Raw genomic sequence first — 21,849 nt, 5'->3', positions numbered from 1 at the left:
GCTCCAAAATCGCCCAAGTGTGCAATAAATGAACTCAAAATACCTTAAGTCCCATTTTAAAAATACCACTGTGCCTCCAGCGATTCCGCACCTGTGGTCGCTGGGCCGCATCTGCGGCATCGCTTTTGCGGACCAAGGTCCATTTCTGCGAAAGTACCTAAGGCTGGCTGGTTTCACTTCTGCCGGCGGGATCCCGTTTTTGCGGTCCCGCTCCTGCACTTGTTTCCCCGCTTCTGTGCACCACTGGACAATGCCCAAAGCCGCTTCTACAGCCACAAGCTAGCATCTGCGGGCTCGCTTCTGCGGCTAGCATCTGCGGGCTCGCTTCTGCACATCACACCTGTGACCCTATTCCGCTTATGCGATCGTCTTCTTAGCATTTGCGCATCCGCAGGTGCGGTCCCTTCGCTGCTTCTACGGTCACTGGGCAGCTTGTGCTGCGCCGCTTCTGCGGTCTATGGCTCGCTTCTGCGAGCTCGCATCTGCGGCTAGCCTTCCGCATAATTACACCAGAAGCCTGGTGCTTCTGCTGTCCTTCCAAGTCCAAATGAGTTTCGCGCTTCGCCCGATTAACACCCGAGGCCCACGGGGACCCGTCCAAAAATACCAATGAGTTTGAAATCATAAAACGAACTCGCTCGAACCCTCGGAACGCATAAAGCAACATCAAAACTGAGAACTACACCCCAAACCAGATTGAATCAACTTATGAACGTCAAGTTCTTCCAACTTACTCCGAACGCGTTGAAACATACTTAAACTATTAGGAATGAGACCAAATTTCGCGTGCAAGTCCCAAATCATCATACAGAACTATTCCCAAATGGACCTCGATAGCACCAAAACTCACTCCAAACCAAATTTAAAAAACTTTAAAATCCTTCAAGGTGCCAACCATCAATATTAAGCGCCGAAATGTTCCCGGTTCATCCAGAACCCGATCCGAACATACGCCCAAATCCAAAATTATCATACGAACCTATTGGAACTGTCAAATCCCAGTTCCGAGGTCGTTTACTGAAAATGTTGACCAAAGCCAAACTTAGCCTTATTTAGCCAATGTTAGGGAACCATGTGTTTCGATTTCAGCCTGAACCCTACCAAATAACGAACTAACCATCCATACAAGTCCTAAAGAAGTAAAAGCACATACGGGGAGTCTTATTTTGGGAAATGGGAATCTAGAAGGCAAAATGACCAGTTGAGTCGTTACATTATCCACCTCTTAAACAAACGTTCGTCATCGAACGAGTCTAGAATCATACGTGAAGTGCCAAAGAGGTATGGATATCTTCTCCGCATGTCCTCCCCGGCCTCCCAAGTTGCCTCCTCGTCTGGTTGGCCCCTCCACTGATCTTTTACCGCAGAAATAGTTTTGGACCTCAACTGGCAAACCTACCTATCAACAATGGCCACTGTCACCTCCTCGTAACCCAGGCTCTCATCTAACTGAACCGTGCTGTAGTCTAACACATGTGACCTGTCTGCATGATACCTCATGAGCATAGACAAGTGGATAATCGGATGAACCCCCAATAGACTGGGAGGAAAAGTAAGCTCATTAGCAACCTCTCCAACTCACCTCAACACCTCAAATGGACCTATAAACCTTGGGCTCAACTTGACCTTCTTCCCGAACCTCATGATCCCCTTCATCGGCGAGACCTTCAAGAGAACTTTCTCGCCCACCATAAATGATAAATCATGCGACTTCTGATTCGTGTAACTCTTCTGTCTGGATTGTGCTATGTGAAGTCTCCTGAATCAACTTTACCTTTTCTAAGGCACCCTTTACCAAATCAACACCATATAACTTAGCCTTGCTGGGCTCAAACCATCCGATGGGAGAACAACATCGCCGACCATATAAAGCCTCAAATGAAGCCATCTCGATGCTGGACTGATAACTATTGTTGTAAGAGAACTCGGCCAAAGGCAAGAATCGATCCCACTGCCCTCCGAAGTCAATCACACATGCTTTGAGCATATCCTCCAAATCTGAACTGTCCGCTCTGACTGCCCGTCGGTATACGGATGAAAGGCTGTGCTGAGCTCTACACGAGTCCCCAACTCGCTCTGTACCGCTCTCCAGAAATATGAAGTAAATTAAGGACCCTATCTGATATGATGGAAACAGGAACACCATGCAACTGAACAATCTCCTAAATATAAATCAGGGTCAACTTCTCTAAAGAATACGTGATCACAACCGGAATGAAGTGTGCCGACTTGGTCAACCTGTCAACAATGACCCAAACTGTATCAAACTTCCGCAAGGTCCGTGGCAACCTAACTACGAAGTCCATAGTAATGCGCTCCCATTTCCAGTCAAGTATAGTCATCTGCTGATGTAGGCCACCTGGCCTTCGGTTCTTATACTTGACCTGCTGGTAATTTATACACCTCGCAACATACTCAACTATGTCCTTCTTCTTCTGCGGCCACCAATAATGTTTCCTCAGGTCGCGATACATCTTTGTGGCCCCTGGATGAATGGAATACCAAGAGCTATGTGCCTCCTCTAGGATCTGATCCCTCAAGCCATCAACATTAGTAACACATAGGAGACCCTGGAGTCGTAGAGCACCATCCTCACTGAGAGTAACCTCCTTGACCCTACGATGATCGGTGTAGACCTCATAGGACACCCCATAAAGTTAATGCCTCCAGATCTTAAGAGCATGAACAATCACGGCCAACTCCGAATCATGTACATGGTAATTCTTCTTGTGGGGCTTCAACTGACGTAAACCATATGCAATAACTCACCCCTTCTACATCAGTACACTACACAAACCAACGCGTGAAGCGTCGCAATACACAATATACATCCTTGAACCGGAAGGTAACACTAACACTGGTGCTGAAGTCAATACGGTCTTGAGCTTCTGAAAGTTCACCTTGCAATCATCGGGCCATCACAATGGAGCACCATTCGGGTTAATCTAGTCAAAGGTGCTGTAATAGATGAGAAGCCCTCCACAAACCGACGATAATAACCTGCTAACCCCAGGAAGCTCCTGATCTCAATCGTGGTGGTAGGACGAGGCCAACTCTGAACTGCCTCAATCTTCTTGGGATCGACCTTAATACCCTCGCCTGATACCACATGTCCCAAGAATGCCATAGAATCTAGCCAGAACTCACACTTGGAGAACTTAGCATATAGCTTCTGTTACCTCAAGGTCTGAAGTACCACTCTCAAATGCTGCTCGTGCTCCTACATGCTACACGAGTAGATCAAAATGTCATCAATGAAGATAATGACAAACGAATCAATATATGGCCTAAACACCCTGTTCATCAAATCCATAAACACCATCGGGGCATTAGTCAAGCCAAAGGACATCACTAGAAACTCATAATGGCCATATCTAGTCTGGAAAGCCGTCTTCGGGACATCGAAATCCCAAATCTTTAGCTGATGGTACCCCGATCTCAAGTAGATCTTAGAGAACACCCTAGCACCCTACAACTGGTCAAACAAGTCATCAATACGCGGCAACAAGTACTTGTTCTTAATGGTAACTTTGTTCAACTGGGTACCTGGAGCCAAATCAATACAGAAACAGATATCACGATCTAGTGGCATGCCTGGAAGATCAGAAAGAAACACATCGGAGAACTCCCGGACCATGGGCGCTGAATCAATCGTCGGAGTCTCTGTGGTAGTATCCCAAACATAGGCTAGATAAGTCAAGCACCCCGTCTCGACCATGTGTCGAGCCTTCAGGAAAGAAATAACCCGACTAGGTGTACTGACAGACGAACCCTTCCAATCTAGACAACTTTGGCATCGCCAAGGTAACAGTCTTGTCATGGCAATCAAGGATGGCGCGATATGGAGATAACCAATCCATGCCCAGTATGACTTCAAAGTCAGTCATATCAAGCAACAGAAGATCCTCTCTAGTCTCATAACCACAGAATGTAACAATGCAAGACCGATAGATCCGATCCACAATAATAGAATCGTCCACTGGTATGGACACATAAACAGGAGTACCCAAGGACTCACGAGGAATACCCAAGTAATGAGCAAACAGAGATGAAACATATGAATAGGTAGACCCTGGATCAATTAGTACCGAAGCATCCCTACCACAGATAGAAATAGTACCTATAATCACGGCATCTGAGGCCATTGTATCTGGTCCGGCTGGAAAGGCACAGAATCTGGCTGGAGCGCCTCTTGGCTGACCTCCACCTCTAGGACGACCCCTACCCACCTGCCCTCTACCTCTGGGTGGTCGGACGATTGGTGGGGCAATTGGTGCTGGAATAATAGGCTGCTGACCCTGCTATACTGTTTTGCCCCGAAGCCTGGGGCAAAACCTCCACACATGACTAAGATCCTCGCACTCGAAACAACCTCTCGGTACGGTGGACTGCTGACCTGAAGTCTGACCCTGATGGCCTGAATACTCACTGGAGGAACCCTGGATAGCTGTGGGCGATAAGAACTCTCTGGCATGGCACTGAAATAAGGTTGCACTGGAGCACCCCGAGGAGGCGGCGGTGCTGGATATGTGGGTCTTCAAGACTGACCCCTCACGAGCTGACCCCTGTCCCCAGCCGGGGCACCACTGAACTCTCCAGAATACTAGAACCGCTTATCCCTCACAGCTTGCTCCTGACGACGCTGACGTGCACCCTCGATCCTCCAAGCTATCTCTACAACTAGCTCGTAAGAAGTCCCTATCTCCATCTCTCGGGCCATATTGGCCTGGCTAGCAGAGTGAAAACCGGCAACAAACCTCCGCACCCTCTCTGTGTCGGTCGGAAGTATGATAAGTGCATGGCAAGAAAACTCAGAGAATATCGCCTCATAGTTAGTCACAGACAGCTGGCCCTGCTGGAGTTGCTCGAACTGAAATCGCAACTCTTCCCTCTAAAAGGGTGAAATATACCTGTCCAAGAAGAGGTATGTGAACTGGTCCCAAGTCATAGGAGGAGAACCTGCTGGTCTGCCGAGCAGATATGACTGCCACCACCTATCTACCTAGGGCCCCGCCCTCCAGTTGTAAATTAGTAAAATTCACCCCATGGGACTCCAATATTCTCATGTTGTGCAGTCTGTCCCTGCACCAGTAAATAAAGTCCTGGGGGTCCTCGTGTCGCTCACCTCCAAAGATAGGAGGTTGTAGCCTGGTCCATCTGCCCCGTATCGCCGGCCGCAGCTGATATGGGCTCAGGTATAGCTGCTGCAACTTGATGAGCTTCACCCACGGGTAGTGCGCCCCGGATTCTGATATATGTCAGCTGCGTGCCGTGAAGCCTGAGCGGTAGGGGTCGGTGACCCTTCCCGCCTGAGACGTGGCAAGATCTACTGGAAATAAACCAGCCTGAGTCATAAAATCCACGAGCCGCAGCATACGGCCCATGACCTCCTGGAATCCCGGTGCAGGCATAAAATCCACCAAGGCATATCACCCTGTTCCTCAATAATGGGATCCTCTACTAGACCCACTGGTGGTGTAACCAGAGCAACTCTAGGACTCCCTCGTTCTTTACCACGAACATTGAGGTTTATAACCATAAATAAAGAAAACAATTAATAATTATCTTGTAATAATCCGACCTAAAATGGAAAGGTAACCCCTGGCAAATCATGACCAAGTATTTTGATACATCATCATATGCTACTACTGCATATAAATACAGAATGAATTACGGGTTGATTGTCTCATCTACTGGTTCAGCTGAAATTCAGCAGTTTTATCCACCAAATACAAAGAGAATTTATAATTTCTCTAAAATTATTATAAAGAAGAAATTGGCCTCAGATGAATGAGGAATTAGTACGTTAAAGGAGAGGGAATATACTCATCTAGAACAGAAAGTATCGGTAAAATTCAATTACTGGGATTATAGTGAAAGTTTTAATAAAACTTTACTATATGAGAATCCTAATAGGAAACACCCTTGGTTCATAAAATTATGTTCCAACTTGTTTGAACAACAGATTCCAAAGTGGTTCTGCAAATGGTGGATATCATATGGTCCATCTTTGGAAATACTTTCACCACTTTTTACAAGTTTATATACTCAATGGGTAGATATATCTCCCAGGATTATTATCTTGCAAAAGGATAATGTCTTTTTTGATGGTATAACAACAATGTATTTCTTTATAGAATTCTTCATTCCATGGATCATGAAATGGGATGTAGAAGTAAATCAAACGATGGAAGGATTCACACGCTTAAACATAGTTTTTTATACATATTTCTAGAGTAAATTACTCCAAAAAGACCAGCAAGAAAAAATTTATGGTCAAGAAATCATTGAGAATATCAAGAAGAAGATTGAAGATTATAGCAAATAGGAAATGACAAATGTCGAGGTAGAAGAATTAAGTCCATTTCAGCAGGTTACTAGAAGGCTTCAAATGAAAAAGGAGTTGTTTCTAAGAAGGAAATTACTGCTTCTATTTTTAAGAAATAAAAAGGGATTTGGTACGAAATTTTGAAGTTGAAATGCCAGATGACGTGTCAATGGCATCAATAGGTAATATCATAGATGAAGACACATGTATGGCAGGAGAGGCCCAATGAAGCTAACAATAACAGGTTAATTTAGATGAGATTGAAGAATTTCTAAAAAACTTCAAGGAAGGAGTAGAAGAATCTTCTACACCAAAAGACGATAAAGGAAAAGCAATTATAAAGTAACAAAGGACCACAGCAACCTCAATAATACATATCAGAGGTCATGTTATGGCAACATAACCGGTGGTTCTTGTAAGACTAGTGATAGCCAAGTGGGCATTGAAAGAGTCATGAGAAGGATCGTGGTTTTGGGTATACTTACCAGGATTGTGGATTGCAAGGGTCGTTCATTTTGTTTCGGGTGAGTTTCGGAGTGAAATGGGATACATAGTCCCTAAGTTGGAAGTTTAAGTCATAGGAGTTGACCATAGTTTGACTTGTGTGAATATGAGTCCAGAATGGAGTTTTTACAGTTCGAATAGCTCCATAGGGTAATTTTATACTTAGGAACGTGTTCGGATGTTGATTTTGAGGTCTGTAGGTTATTTCGGCGTATTTTGGCGAAAGTTGGAAACTGGAGGAATTTAGGAAGTTTGGACAGGAGTGGACTTTATTGATATTGGAGTCGGATCCCGATTTCGGAAGTTGTAATAGGTATGTAATGTCATTTATGACTTGTGTGCAAAATTTTATGTCAATCAGAGTGTTTTGATATAAATCGGCGTTAGTTTCAGAATTCGAAAGTTCTTAGTTCATAGGCTTAAATTTGGGTTGCGATTCATAGAATTTGTGTTGTTTGATGTGATTTGTAGCCTTGAGTAGGTCTGTTATGTATTTTGGAACTTGTTGGTATATTCGGACGGGGTCCCAGGGGCCCCAGGTGTGAATCAGATGGAAATCAAAACATTTTTAGACTTAGGGAATTGTTGAAGTGTTGTTGTTCTAGTATCTTTGCACCTGCGGAGGGTCTGGTCACAGGTGCGGTCTCACAGGCGCGCCTTGGTCATCACAAGTAGAGGAGCCAGCCAAGGCCTGTGTAACTACATGGCCGGTCATTTTGAGAGTTGTAGACCCGTTCCCCCATTTACTACACATTTTATGCTTATTATATGTTATGTGACTTGACGGGGTAGTTGGTTTGGGTCTGGAGAAATTTCGGAATAAGATGCGACACTTAGTCTCAACGTTGAAACCTTAAGTTGAAATGGTTGACCGGATGTTGACTTGTGGGTAAATGACTTCGGAATGGAGTTTTGATGGTTCTTTTAGCTTTATTGGTGATTTTGGACTAAGGAGTGTGTCCGGATTTTGAATTGGAGGTTCGTAGTTGAATTAGGCTTGAAATGGCGAAAGATGGAAATTTTGAATTTTGACCGAGAGTCAACTTTGTGGTTACTAGGCTCGGATTGGGGTTTCGGGAGTTGAAGTAGGTCTGTGGTGTCATTTGTGACTTGTGTGGAAAATTTGAGGTCAATCGGACGTGATTCGATATATTTCGGCATCGAATGTAAAAGTTGGAAGTTCAAAAGTTCATTATGCTTGAATTGATGCGTAATCCATAGCTTTAGCGTTGTTTGATGTGATTTGAAGGCTCGACTAAGTTCGTATCGTGTTTTAGGAGTTGTTGGTATATTTGGTTGAGGTCCCGGGGGCGCTTCAGGTTGGTTTCAGATGGTTAACGGATCGAATTTGGCGTTTGAGAGATTGCTGAAGCACCGGGTCTGGTGCAATCACACCTACGAAGGTTTTGATTGCAGGTGCGAAGCAGCATGTGTGCACCAGCCATCACAGAAGTGGCCAGGAATGGAGTTGGGCAATGCTCACATGTGTGAAGAGTTTGCCCGCACCTGCGAAGTCGCGGGTGCGAAGTGATAAATGCAAAAGCAGAAATGGGAATGGGAGATGGCTCCGCAAAAGCGGCAGTGTGCTCGCAGACGCAAGTCCACAGGTGCGAAATTTTGGTCCACCAACACGAATCCAATCGCAAGAGCGGATATTTTGGTTGCACCCGCAAAGCCTCAGGCGTGGGTAAGTTGTCACAGGTGCGGAAAGCCTGGGTAGTGCACTAAAATCGAGGGTTCCGTGATTTTTTATCATTTTGGATATTTCAAGCTCGGGATTAGGCAATATATGAGAGGGATTTCGAAGGTATTCTTGAGGTAAGTCACTTGTGGTTATTTTAATTCAATATTTATGTTTCCCCATTGAATTTCATACCTAGTTGGTGTGTTTTTGAGGTGTAAATATGGGAGTTGAGGCTAGGGATTTGGATAGTTTATATTGGGGATTTGAGTGATGATTTGGTGTCGGATTTTGGTAAATTCTGTATGGTTGGACTCGTGATTGAATGGGCTTTCAAATTTTGTGACTTTTGTTGGATTCTAAGATGTGGGCTCGGGGTCGACTTTTGAGTTGACTTTTGACTTTTGGTTAAGAACTTGGTATTTTCTTATGAAATTGATTCATTTAGCTCGTGTTGATTGTATCGAATTATTTGTGGCAATATTCAAGGCATTCAGAGGTCGGTTCGTGAGGCAAGGGCTTGCTAGCGGAGTGATTTGATTGAGGTAAGTATTGTATGTAAATTCAATTGAGGAACCAGTTGCCTGAATAGTTATGATAGCCACCTGCTTTTGGTGCGTACATGCGTGGGGATGATCCCATGTGCGGGTACCAGGATTGTATATTCATGTTTTAGTTATGCTCGGGCTCTTACAAGCCCAGAAATGACTGTTGAGCTTCAAGATTTGGTATCTAACATGTTGTATCGATTTATGTGATCTAGTTGAGCCATGATGAGACTACTTAGAAGTTTAATCCCTGAACGAACTTGACAAATGCTTTTCATTGATGAAATTGCTCGTTTGGACTAAGATAGCACACTTTGCACATGCCTACACTTTAGCATGTTAGTTACACCAGTCCAAGGACATGAGAATCTTATTTAGCTCATCTTATACTTGTATACTTTATTTATTGCTTCTATATGATATTTTGGACTAGGCATGCGACTGTGACGGGCAGATTATGTTATTGGCATGTGAGTTGTCTGTGCAGATCCATGTATTGATATTATTGGCACGTGAGTTGTCCGTGTAGCCCGTGAGTTGTCCGTGCGGATCCATTTATTGATATTATTGACACATGAGTTATTTGTGTCGCACGTGAGTTGTCCGTGCAGGTTCTATGGTTAGCACGTGAGTTGTCCGTGCAGTGTGTGGAACTTGTATTTTCTTGATCATTTATCTGATTTACATGTAACTTTCCTCTACATGCTATACTATTGCTAGGTGGAGTATTTTGAGAAAACAGTGCACATGCACACACTGATATTCTTCTCACAAAGCCTTATGAGTTAGCCTTAAATGTTATGTTGTGTTGGTTTAAAAGGGGCAGAATCACATCGAATAAACTAGTATCCTTAATAATTTAAGCTTCTCTTAGCTTGCCTTATTTATTTGCCATGCTTATTGAGTTGGTTTTACTCACACTACACTCTACACCTCGTGTGCAGATCCAGGCATTTCTGGACACGGTGGGTGCTGATTATCTGAGCAGCTTAGTAATTAGGAGATTTCGAGGTAGCTGCCCGGCGTCCGCAACCCTTGACCCTCCTTCCCTATCTTTCTGCTTTATGTATTTAGTTTCAGCTTTTCATATACAGTATTTCAGACTTGTGTTGTATAGACGCTTATGTACTCAGTGACACCCTGATTTTTGGAACTTCCGTATTGAGTTTTGATCTTTTATCCAGTTTATGAGAGATTTAATTATTTAAACCTGTTTTAGTTCATTTTTCATTTAAAAGTGTTGCAAATATTTTTGAGATTTCGGCTTGCCTTTTACATTGTTAGGCACCATCACGATAGGCTACGTTTTGTGTCATGACAGCCTGGGTTTGCAGGTGCTGACTTCTGAGCGCAGGCGCAACCCTTTTCTCCGTAGAAGCGGAATTTGAGAAGGGGGCCTGGGACAGGACCGTAGGTGCGGTATCCTTCTCCGCAGAAGCGGGCTTGCAGGTGCGAGCCATGGTCATTAGAAGCAAAATTTTGAGTCATAAGTGTTTTCTGCACCTGCGATGGTATTTCCGCAGGTGCGACGTCGCATAAGCGACCCAAGGGCCGCAGATGCGAGGATCGCTGGGCAGAAAAAGGGGAATTCGATGGTTTTACTTCATTTTCATTTTGGAACTATGAGATCTCGGATTAAGGTGAGATTTTGAGAGATTTTCAGAGGAAGTGTTAGGGTAAGGATTCTTGACTCGTTTTTGTTTAAATGCCATGAATCTACTGTTAATTATGTTTTCTAATTTGTGTTTTGGAGTTTAAAATTGGGGAATATGTGTAGAATTTCTTAGACTAAATTCTTGAGTTTTGAAAGGCGAAATAGGATCGGATTTGTATAATTCTTGTATAGTTGGACTTGGTATTGAATGGGTGTTCGGATTTTATTATTTTGGTCGGGTACCGAGATGCAGGCCATGGCCAACTTTTTGGGGCGATTTTTCAATTCCTTGCTAAGATCATAATTTCGCTATTTAAATTAGTTTCCTATAGTTATATTTATAGTATGAAATTGTTTTGGCTAGATTCGAGCCGTTTGGAGTTTGAAAATCAAGGAAAAGGCCTTCTAGTTAATTTATTTAGCGTGGTTTGAGGTAAATGACTTGTCTAACCTTATGGGGGGGGGAATTCCCCTTAGGATTTGGTACTGTTGTGATAATTTGTGATATGTGAAGGTCGTGTAAGGTGACGAGTGCGTACACGGTCTAAATGTTGAGATTGCGGTTTTAGCTAGGTAGTTTCTTTTTTTCATGCCTTAATTGAGTTACTTTATCATGTTATAGTCACCATGTTTAGCCTAATTTCACATGTTTTTTTTATCTTATCTCTTAATTGCAACTTGTACTACATGTTTAGTTGAATTACTTGCTTTCTTAATTCTGTATTCATCATTTAACTATGGAAATTCTCTACTTGAAATTTGCTATCCTTGAAATATCTTGTTGTTGGGTTTGGTGTTGAGTTGCAAAGGTCGTGGTTTCTATTGAGGCAAGGTGCAAGTTGTGAAGTGTCATTTTAGTTAGTTGTTATATTTGGGCTTCCGTGTTATTGTTGAGGTGACTTCTTGGTTGTGTGCACGAGGTTTCTATCGTACTATTGTTATTGTTTGCACGAGGTTTTCATCATGCTGTTATTACTATTTGCACAAAGTTTCTGCCGTGTCATTGTGATTATTGATACACATGTGGTGGTATAAGGTCTGGGTGTTGAAACGCATGCGGTGAGATAAGGTGGTCTTGATACGTGTGGCTAGTAGGTGAACTACTAGAAGCCATGTGGTGTGATAAGGTGGGCTAAAATGCGGGATGCTATTTTGGAAAATAATGATTTTTAAAACTAAATGTAAATTCTCCCGCGGTGATATAACGAAAGACTAAGAATTATTTTTATGATTTGGGACTACGAGGCGGTACCTCGGGAGAGCCCCTGTTGATCTTTCTCTATTTGCTGTATTTTTGTTTGGCTGTTGTTTTCCTTAACATGTAAAATCCTTGTTTTCCTTTCTTGTTGTATTAGATGCATTGATTCCGTATTGTTATCCTTCCATAAATTCTTTATTGTTTCATTTCCTTGTAATTATCATTATATCAATATATCTTCTGTCTTGTTTTCGTATTATCTCCAGTAGGGCCTTGACCTGGCCTCGTCACTACTCTACCGAGCTTAGGCTTGGCACTTACTAGGTACCGTTGTGGTGTACTTATACTACGCTTCAACACATGTTTTGTACAGATCCAGGTACATCCTATCAGCCTCGGTAGTATTAGCGCGTGAGTGGCTTGTTTTGGAGGCTTCAAGGTACATATGCCCGAGTCTGCAGGCCTCAGAGTCCCTTCTATCATGTTCTTTTTTTATGTCTTTGCATCTTTATAGACAATGATGTATATGAGTGTTGAGTACTGTACCTAGAGCTTGTGACTTGTATTTTCACCGAGTTTTGGGAGATGTACATGTTGAGTTGCAGATTTTATTTCATATAGTTGTTGATGTTTTTGAGATTTAAATTATTATTCAGTTATTCCGCATATTTGTTAGGCTTACCTAATCTTAGAGACTAGGTGTCATCACGACATCCTACGGAGGGGATTGGGGTCGTGACACTAGGAGAAGGGTAGGAGAACTATATAATAATGACTTATGCTTTCCTAAAGACTTTACATTTTTTGACTTCATCACTAATTATTTTAATCTCTTAATTTTATTTTCAGTCCTTTGTTCATCAATTGTTTCACAAGTATTTTCCTCATATCAAGAACGTTTCCTTTATTTTCAAAGCAATGTTTTTTTCATTCTCTTTTTTTCTTTTTTTAATGTCACATTGTTTTTAAGAGGGCCTTTTTAGCTATCGTTGGTCATTATTTTTTACTTAATCAACCCTTTCTTCAAATTTATCAATTAATATCAGAGTTCAGGTAACAGTGCTCAAGAAAGCAGGGTGCAAAAACTAGGGATTCAACAAAAGAATCAAGGGAAAAATACGGCTTCCAAATAAAAGTCTACAGACTCAAAGGGCTAACTAGTGGTACAATATCTGAAAAGGCTAAAATTTGCAAGACATATCGAAGAAAGCCTATTATCATTTTCTAAACAGAGCAACACTTTTACTTCACTTCAATAACATGCATGGAAAGTTCTAGACTAAAATGCAAAACATGGAATATATGTAAGAAATCCTCACCCCATATGGCACAAGTATCAATCAAGTTGGATCAATTCTACTCTAATACAAACAGGATCATAGCGAACGACAAAATAATAATAAGCTATATACAGAGTCACAACCCTGAGCTTAAGTGTCAGAAAGTCTGTTATTTTATTCGTTACTCAAGCACTTAAAGGAAAGTACTACTCAAGCTCGAGCCTAAATATGCTAGTATCAAATAAGTCACAAAGATTTTTCTTCTCCCTCTTTTACTACTCCTAAAGAAAATCTAATCCTAAAAGTAAAAAAATTTACCCGGTTTAAATTACATCCGCTGGAAAAGAATCGATGCACAAAGAAAAACCAAGGGAGATTATTACCTAACTAAAACTAACTAGAAAGAAAAAGAAAATATTATTTTTGGATTTTTTTCCATTGGATTTTAATCCTTCAAGAAAGTTGTCCAGAAAATCCATCGTCGGGAAAAGTCCAAAATTTTTAATTTTTTTCTTTTTTGTTTTTTTAATTTATTTTTTTACGCAAACCAATACACTAAGAAAAAGTACTCCAACTAAGTTAAGATAGCACATAAAATCATACCGACAATCTTCTCACGCCACACTTAAAATTGTGTAATGTCCTCAATGCATATAATAAATAACAAGAGGGTAAAAAAGACTCCCTAGTAGGTCAAAGGTCGAAGCATTAGCAGCTCACGGGATACTTAGACTTCTCTCATGTATGATCCTTTGTGTGGGCATCCCACACTTAGTTCCAACCACCTGCTCGATTTTTCATACGCCTACTGACTTTGATTCCATGCTCTTACTCCTATAAAATACAAAAACAACACTATAAAAATATCACAATAAAAAATAAATAAACAAAAATAGTAGAATTGTATTGCCCCCCAACAAGCGCTTGATTTAACGTCCCGGCACGACTCCAACACCATAACCACTCTTCCTTCCACTTTGAGGATATGAATTGCACTCCCAATTTTGCATAAATATTTCTATCACGTTCCTGGGGCGGTGGGATAAATACAAAAGAACCAAGTAATAGATATCACATCTTGCACTTTTTGGCCTTCAAGTGAGGGATATCATTTTGTCCCCTTGGCATCGCAAGTTTCAGAAAATATATATATATATATATATATATATATATATATATATACACACACATTTTTTTCCTCATCCATTAACTCCTCCATAGGCTCGAATGGATCGATTCTCATGTCACTAACCAAACACAATATTGAAAAGTGTTTAGAATGAGGTCCAATGCGCTCCAACTCTAAAATCGCTTTAGTTTTAACATCCTCACTTTTGCACACTTCCTTAACCTTGGCATCATTAATAATATTTTGGTCGAATGGTTGGAATTCCTTCTTTTGCTCCGCAAGCTAGCTAGTATCCACAACAATTAGTTGTAGGGCATCAGACGACTTAACCTTTTATTCAATTGAGCTTGCAGGTCATGGATATCTAAATTAAATTGATGTATCTCTTGTCTGAGCTCAGTTCTTCCTTCTATCAGTTGTTCTTCCATACTTGAAAGACCGATACGTAGAACCCCATGAAATTTTATTAGCTGAGCTTGTTCTTCTAGCCAAGAATGGCTCACTATATCTGCTTCTTCAAAATTATCTTCTTGTGAGAACTCGCTCTCTTTAGCCAATTCTTCCGCCTCGGCCTTTATTCTCGTGATTGTTGCACTAATTCTTTGTATAGCCTTTTGATTTTCATCTTGTTTCTCGGCTACTCTCCTCACCATGTCCGTAATACGGGAAGCACGCTCCACATCCTCCACTTTATTGCTCCTATAAAACACAAAAATATTAATAGAAAAATAAAAATAAAGGCTCAATGAGGGTAAAAAGAATTAGGACAACCATCCCAATGGCCACTTTGACAACCACACACATTACGGAAATTTCACTCATAAGAATGGGATGGTGCACCCAACTCGTTGTAACGACCCAATCGGTCGTTTTGCCTTACAGAATCTCGTTCCCCTAAATAAAACTCCTCGTATGTGCATTTACTATTTTATTACTTGCGGGGGTAGTTAGTTCGGGATTTAGAAGGGTTCGGGTTGAAGTCGGAACACTTAGTTCCTTAGTTGGCCTTAAAAAGGCTAAGTTTGACTTTGGTCAATATTTTGAGAAAATGACCCCGGAATCGGAATTTGACGGGTCCAACAAGTTCGTATGATGATTTTGGAGTTTGGTGTATGTTCGAATCAGTTTTTGGACAACCCGGAAGTATTTCGGCGCTTAATAGTGAATGTTAGCTAATTGAAGGTTTTAAGTTTATTTAAATTTGGTTTGGAGTAGGTTTTGGAGTAATTGAGGCACGCTTGAAATTCCGAGCCTGGGAATAGTTCCATATGATGATTTAAGACTTGCACGCAAAATTTGGTGTCATTCCGAGTAGTTTAAGTATATTTCGACGTGTTCGGAGTAAGTTTGAAAATTTTGAAATTTCTAAGTTGAATCAATTTGGTTTGAGGCGTGATTCTTAGTTTTGATATTGTTTTACATGTTTCGAGGATTCGAGCGAGTCCATTTTATGATTTCAAACTTGTTGGTATGTTCGGACAGGGCCGCGGGGGCCTCGAGTGTTAACCGGACGAGGCTCGGACCAAGTTTGGACTTGGGAGGAACAGCTAAAGCTTTTAGATTCTAGTGCGATCACACCTGCGCATGGATAATATCAAATGCGAGCTCGCAGGTGTGGGCCATGGGCCGCAGAAGCAAGCCAGTGAGGGTATCCCAGCCATCCGCAGGTGCGGAAGTTTTGGCGCACCTGTGAGCGCGCAGGAGCGAAGCCAGTGATCGCAGGAGCGGAGGGGTCGCAGGCGAGAAGTATTTATCACACCCGCGGACGCGCAGAAGCAGTCCTTTGGTCTGTATGTGCGGAGCCTGGACAGGTGGGGGAAACTCGCACCTGCGAGGATTTTCCGAAGGTGCGGAACCGTGGGTGCGGTAAAGGCTCTGCAGGTGCGAACATCGCAGTAGGCAGAACCTTCATTTAAGTCGAGGTTTGAGTACTTTAGACCCATTTTTCTCCATTCTTGGGCGATTTGGAGCTTCTTGAGAGAAATATTCACCTAAAAACTTGGAGGTAAATTAATTCTAACTATTGTGAGTTAAAAGCATAGATTATGGGTAGATTATAACATGTAAATTATGAAAATCAAGGGTTTAGATGAAAAACCTAGGTTTTGATAAAAATGAGATTTTAACCATAAAAATGGTTATGGAATGGGATGAAAATTGTATATTTGAGTTATTGAGATTATGGGTAACGATTTCCTCTGAAGATTTCTGGAATCTGGGCATGTGGGTCGGGGTGAATTTTAGGAATTTTACCAATTTGGGTTGGGTAATTAATCTAATAGTCTTATTTCGAATTATTGGGCATGTATTGATTAAATTAAATAACATCTGGCTAGTTTCGGATTTTTAGTCACCAAATTGAAGCTTTAATGCGAAATTGTGATCGGGAAGTGAACTTTGAGACGAGATAAGTCTCTTGTCTAACCTTGTAAGAGGGAATTTACCCCATAGGTGTTTTAAATAAAATATTTGTATCTAATTGTGGGGGCTACGTAGGAACGAGGTGACAAGAGTCCGTGCATAGCTACAATTATGCTATTATCCGGGTAGTTTTACGAACCAATTCATCAAGTATTTGGAATTGTTACACCATACTTGTTAGTTTAAAAGGCCTAAATTATATAAGTAATTGTTAGAGAAATTGTGAAAGATCACTAATGGGATTCGTATTATTTTGCATAAAACCTCAAGAATGTTTAAGTCAAATGCTTATAAAATATCATTCTCTTCTTGTGGAGAGGGCCAAACGCCTTGGCAGTAGATAGCATCTATGGATCGTGTCGCATGTCCCTCGGTAGTGTACATGTCACTCTGGATCGGATCGTACGACCTCGGCATAAATCGTGCTTAATAATAATAATTACACGATGCCTTAACATTTTATTGCAGCTTGTGAAAATAAATGATTTATTGGAAATTATCGAATTATGAAGGAATTAAATATTTCTACTTGTTAAGGAAATTATTGTTATTCACATCAACCATGTTTATTTAAATAACTTTATTTTAATATTATTGACCCATAGTGAGTGTCGAAGTCGATATTTCATCACTACTTCTTCGAGATTATACTTGATACTTACTGGGTACACGTTGTTTACGTACTCATGCTACCGTAACGACCCGACTGGTCGTTTTGAGCATTTACGCTCCTTTCAACTATTTGAAGTCTTGAATAACTTCCGACAAGGTATTATGACTTGTGTAAATTGTCGGTTTTGGTTTTAAGGTATTTCAGAGTTAGCTTGTAAGAATAAATTTTCATGTTGGAAGCTTAAGTTGAAATAGTTGACCGGATATTGACTCATGTGTAACGACCCCGGAGAAATTTTTCTAAGAAAATTAAGGTTTTGTGGTGCCGAGATAGATCAATTAGTACAAACACCGATGTGTAAAGGAAAGATTTTGTCATAAAAAAGGGTTATTTATGCGACAATTATTGTGGGTCATTTTGAAGGGTTTCATATGATATTTTAGAGAGAAGTGAGAGCATTTTAGAGAGATAAAGTAAAGACTTAGTCATTTATCCATCAACTCTTGTTCAAGGTTTGAAGATTTCACAAGGATCTTGCTAGGGCTTCAAAGAGGTAATAATTTCTTTCCCCAATTCTTTAATTTCGGGTTTGGAGTAAAGATGAATGATTAATAATATGATTCTTGGTGTAAGAGTATTATGTATACATACCAATAAGGTTGTAAAAGATTGTTAAGTTCAAATGGGTAAAGATTGGGTTGAAAATGATAGAAATCTTCATAGACTTTAATTAAAGATTTGAGGGTCGAGTTGATGTCGGAATTTGGTGAAACTTGTATGGTTGGACTCGTGGTTGGATGGACGTTCATATTTTGTAACTTTTGTTGGGTTCCGAGACATGGGCCCCATGGGCGATTTTTGAGTTAATTTCAAATTTTACTGGAAAAATTAGTATCTCCTTATGGAATTAATTACAATAATTGGTATTGACTGAATCGAATTAATTGTGGCTAGATACGAGGCTTTAGGAGACCAATTCGCGTGGCAAGGGCATAACGGAATAAAGAATTACGCGGTTTGAGGTAAGTAACTCTTCTAATCTTGGAGCTGAGGGTATGAAACCCCCGATTTTTGTATCATGTGATTATTTTGGAGATGACGCACATGCTAGGTGACAGGCGTGTGGACGTGCACCGAGTGGATTGTGACTTGGTTCGTCCTGGGAAACTGTAAAGTTGAATATTTTGTTGTTAGCTATATGCTCTCTATGTGTTGATAAAATTTGACTGAAAAATCACGTTTAGGCTATGTGCCAGTATTATTGGGACCCACAGAGGTCATATTGCTGTGAATTATTTGTTTTAAATTGAAATTTCATACTCAGTCATATTCATTTCATTGCATATCACATCTCAGTCTCTGTTGTTATTTATTGTTACATCATATCATCATTTTCGGGCTATTTTCATGACATTGTGAGCCCGAGAGACTGGACAGATTGATGACTGAGTGAGGCCGAGGGCCTGATTGTGAGGATAATTATAGGATCGGGTTGCACGCCACAGCAGGCCATGTTGGCTTTATATATATTATACTATTGCACGTGAGTTGGTCGTGCAGCACCTGAGTTGGTCGTGCAGCACGTGAGTTGGTCGTGCGGATCCATATATTATACTATTGCACGTGAGTTGGTTGTGCAGCACGTGAGTTGGCCGTGCGGATCTAGATATTATTATAGCACTTGAGTCGTCTGTGCAGCACGTGGGTTGTCCGTGCAGATTATAGCGCTTGGGCTGAAGGAGCCCCTCCAGAGTTTGTACACACCCCCAGTGAGCGCAGGTACCTACTGAGTGCGAGTGCCGAGTGCCGAGTGTCGAGTGCTGAGTGACTGGGAGGCATGAGTGATTGTGAGGTATGCCCGAGTGGCATGAGTGACTGTGAGGTATGCCCGAGAGGCATAAGTGACTGTGAGGTTTGCCCGAGGGGCTGTATATGAGAGTTGTTCTACTAGAGGGGTTGTTTATAACTTTTTCACTGAGTTGCATCGCATTGACATGCACACATGACATACAGGCATAGAGGTGGAGTTTTTCTCATGCTGTACAGTATCACATCATTCATGATTTCTCACACATGTTGACAGATGGGCATAGTGATGCAATTGTTTTGTACGGGTTATTTGAAAAGAAAATGAAACATCCCATTTAATATTGAAAGGATTTTGGGAAAATCACAGTTTTCAGACTTACTCATATTTTGGTGATTTTAGTGAAAAGAATTGAGTTTTACTATTATATTTGAAAAGAAAAATGTTTATTTTTCCGGAACAGTGAACGAACTGAGCACTTTATTATTGAGTTATTCATTGTGCTGCCTCAATTCTGTTGTTATGAGATTTGTTTTCTGGATATTGTTGTGGACTATTGGTTTTGGACCCGACCTTGGTAATAGCTCGTCACTGCTTTCAACCTAAGGTTAGGTTTATTACTTACTCAGTACATGGGGTCGGTTGTACTGATACTACACTTCTGCACATTGCGTGCAGATGTTGGTTGATGTTGTTGTTGTGCTCGATGGTTGCGGGATTTGAAGATGTACCTCATTTCTTACTGTAGTTGCCTCTTGTTCATGGTAGCCTTAGATTTATAAAAGCTCTGTTTATGTACTATTCAAATAGACTATTTATTTATTTTATTTTCGCTTTGTATACTCTATTCTTAGAAGCTCATGATTTGTACTACCAGTTCTTGGGGGATGTATAAGATTAAGATATTTATTCACTTAAATTGTCTTAATAATCATTATTGGAATTAGATAATTGAAAGTTGGCTTACCTAGCGGGTTGGGCTAGGTGCCATCACAACTAGTTGGATTTTGGGTCGTGACAGCTACGCTTGCTGCACTTTTTGTGCAAGATCTGAGACAGGTGCATCAGGCGGTCCTACCGGTGCGCATCCCCATTATACCGAGGCCTAGTGGTGAGATGCTTTTCTTGAGCCGTTCTGTAGCACCTAGTGTCTCTCTTACATTTGTATTCTGTCTAGCTTATATTCAGACAATATTTAGAATTTTGTATAATCTATTAGATGCTCATACACTTGTGACACCAGGTCTTGGCACACACTTTAGTAGAATTGTGGGTTGAAATTATTATTTTGGTTTTTATTTATTTAGACTTTCTATTTTCCTTAAATCTTGCAAGTAAGGAGAGTTTAATTACTCGGAAATTTATTAAAAGAGGAAATATAAGTTTAATTCACTAGTTGGCTTGCCTAGCTATAATGTTGGGCGCCATCACGACCTATAGGTGAAATTGGGTAGTGACAACATGGTATTGGAGCACTAGGTTCACGTTGGTCTCACAAGTTATGAGCAAACCTAATAAAGTCTTGCGGATCAGTGCGGAGACGTCTGTACTTATCTTCGAGAGGCTATAGGGTGTTAGGAAACTATCTTCATCTCCTATCATGAAGTTGATGTAGTACTAAGTATATTTCTCTTATTCTCTCACAGATGATGAGAACGTGCTCTACGGAGGATCCAAACCAGGGAAGATCTGCTCCCCTTAATGTTAGAGGCCGAGAAGGGCTCTAGCCCATGGTAGAGGACGAGGGCATCCCAAGGTTACTCCAACTATGCCACCAGTGGGTCCAACAGAGGATCCTATCATTGAGGAGCAGGCCGAGGTGCCTACAGTAGAGCTAGCTCCGGTGGATTTCACGTCCGCAATGGGATTTTAGGAGGTCATGGGCCGTATGTTGCAGTTCATAGATACTATGACTCAGACAGGTTTATTTTCGGAAGACTTGACCATATCTCAGGTAGGAGGGGGAGCACAAACCCCTACTGCGCAGGCTAATAGGCATACAACTGCGGTATATTAGACCCAGGGTACACTACCCATATGCGGAGCCTAACCAATGGCAGCAGCTATACCTGAGCCCAGACCAGCTACGACCGGTGAGTCGCAGAAACTATTGGAGAGATGGACCAGGTTACATCCTCCTATATTTGGGGTTGAGCGACATGAGGATCCCTAGAACTTTGTTGATCGGTGCAGGGATAGACTGCACAACATGAGGATATTGGAGTCCCATGGGGTAGAATTTGTTACCTTTCAGCTTAAGGGCAGGGCCCAAAGATGGCGGCAGTCCTATCTTCTTGGCAGACCAGCAAATTCTCTCCCATGACTTGGGACAGGTTCACCCGTATATTCCTGGATAGGTATATTCCACCCTTCCAGAGGAAGAGTTGAGGTTTCAGTTCGAGCAGCTCCAGCAGGGTCAGATATCCGTGACCGATTATGAGGCGAAGTTCTCTGAGTTGTCTCGCCATGCACTTATGATACCCCCTACTAATGCGGAGAGAGTACGGAGGTTTGTTGCGGGTTTGCATACTGGTATTCAGGCTACTATGGCCCGAGAGGTTGAAATTGGGACTTCTTATAAGCTGGTTGTGGTGATAGCCCGGAGAATTGAGGGTGTGCATCAGCGTAGCCGAGAATAGGTTATGAGAGACAAGTGGTTTCAATATTTTGGGTAGTTCAGAGGTGC

Source organism: Nicotiana tomentosiformis, chromosome 1, assembly GCF_000390325.3.
Source record: "Nicotiana tomentosiformis chromosome 1, ASM39032v3, whole genome shotgun sequence".
Taxonomy (NCBI): domain Eukaryota; kingdom Viridiplantae; phylum Streptophyta; class Magnoliopsida; order Solanales; family Solanaceae; genus Nicotiana; species Nicotiana tomentosiformis.
This window is presented reverse-complemented; position numbering follows the sequence as displayed.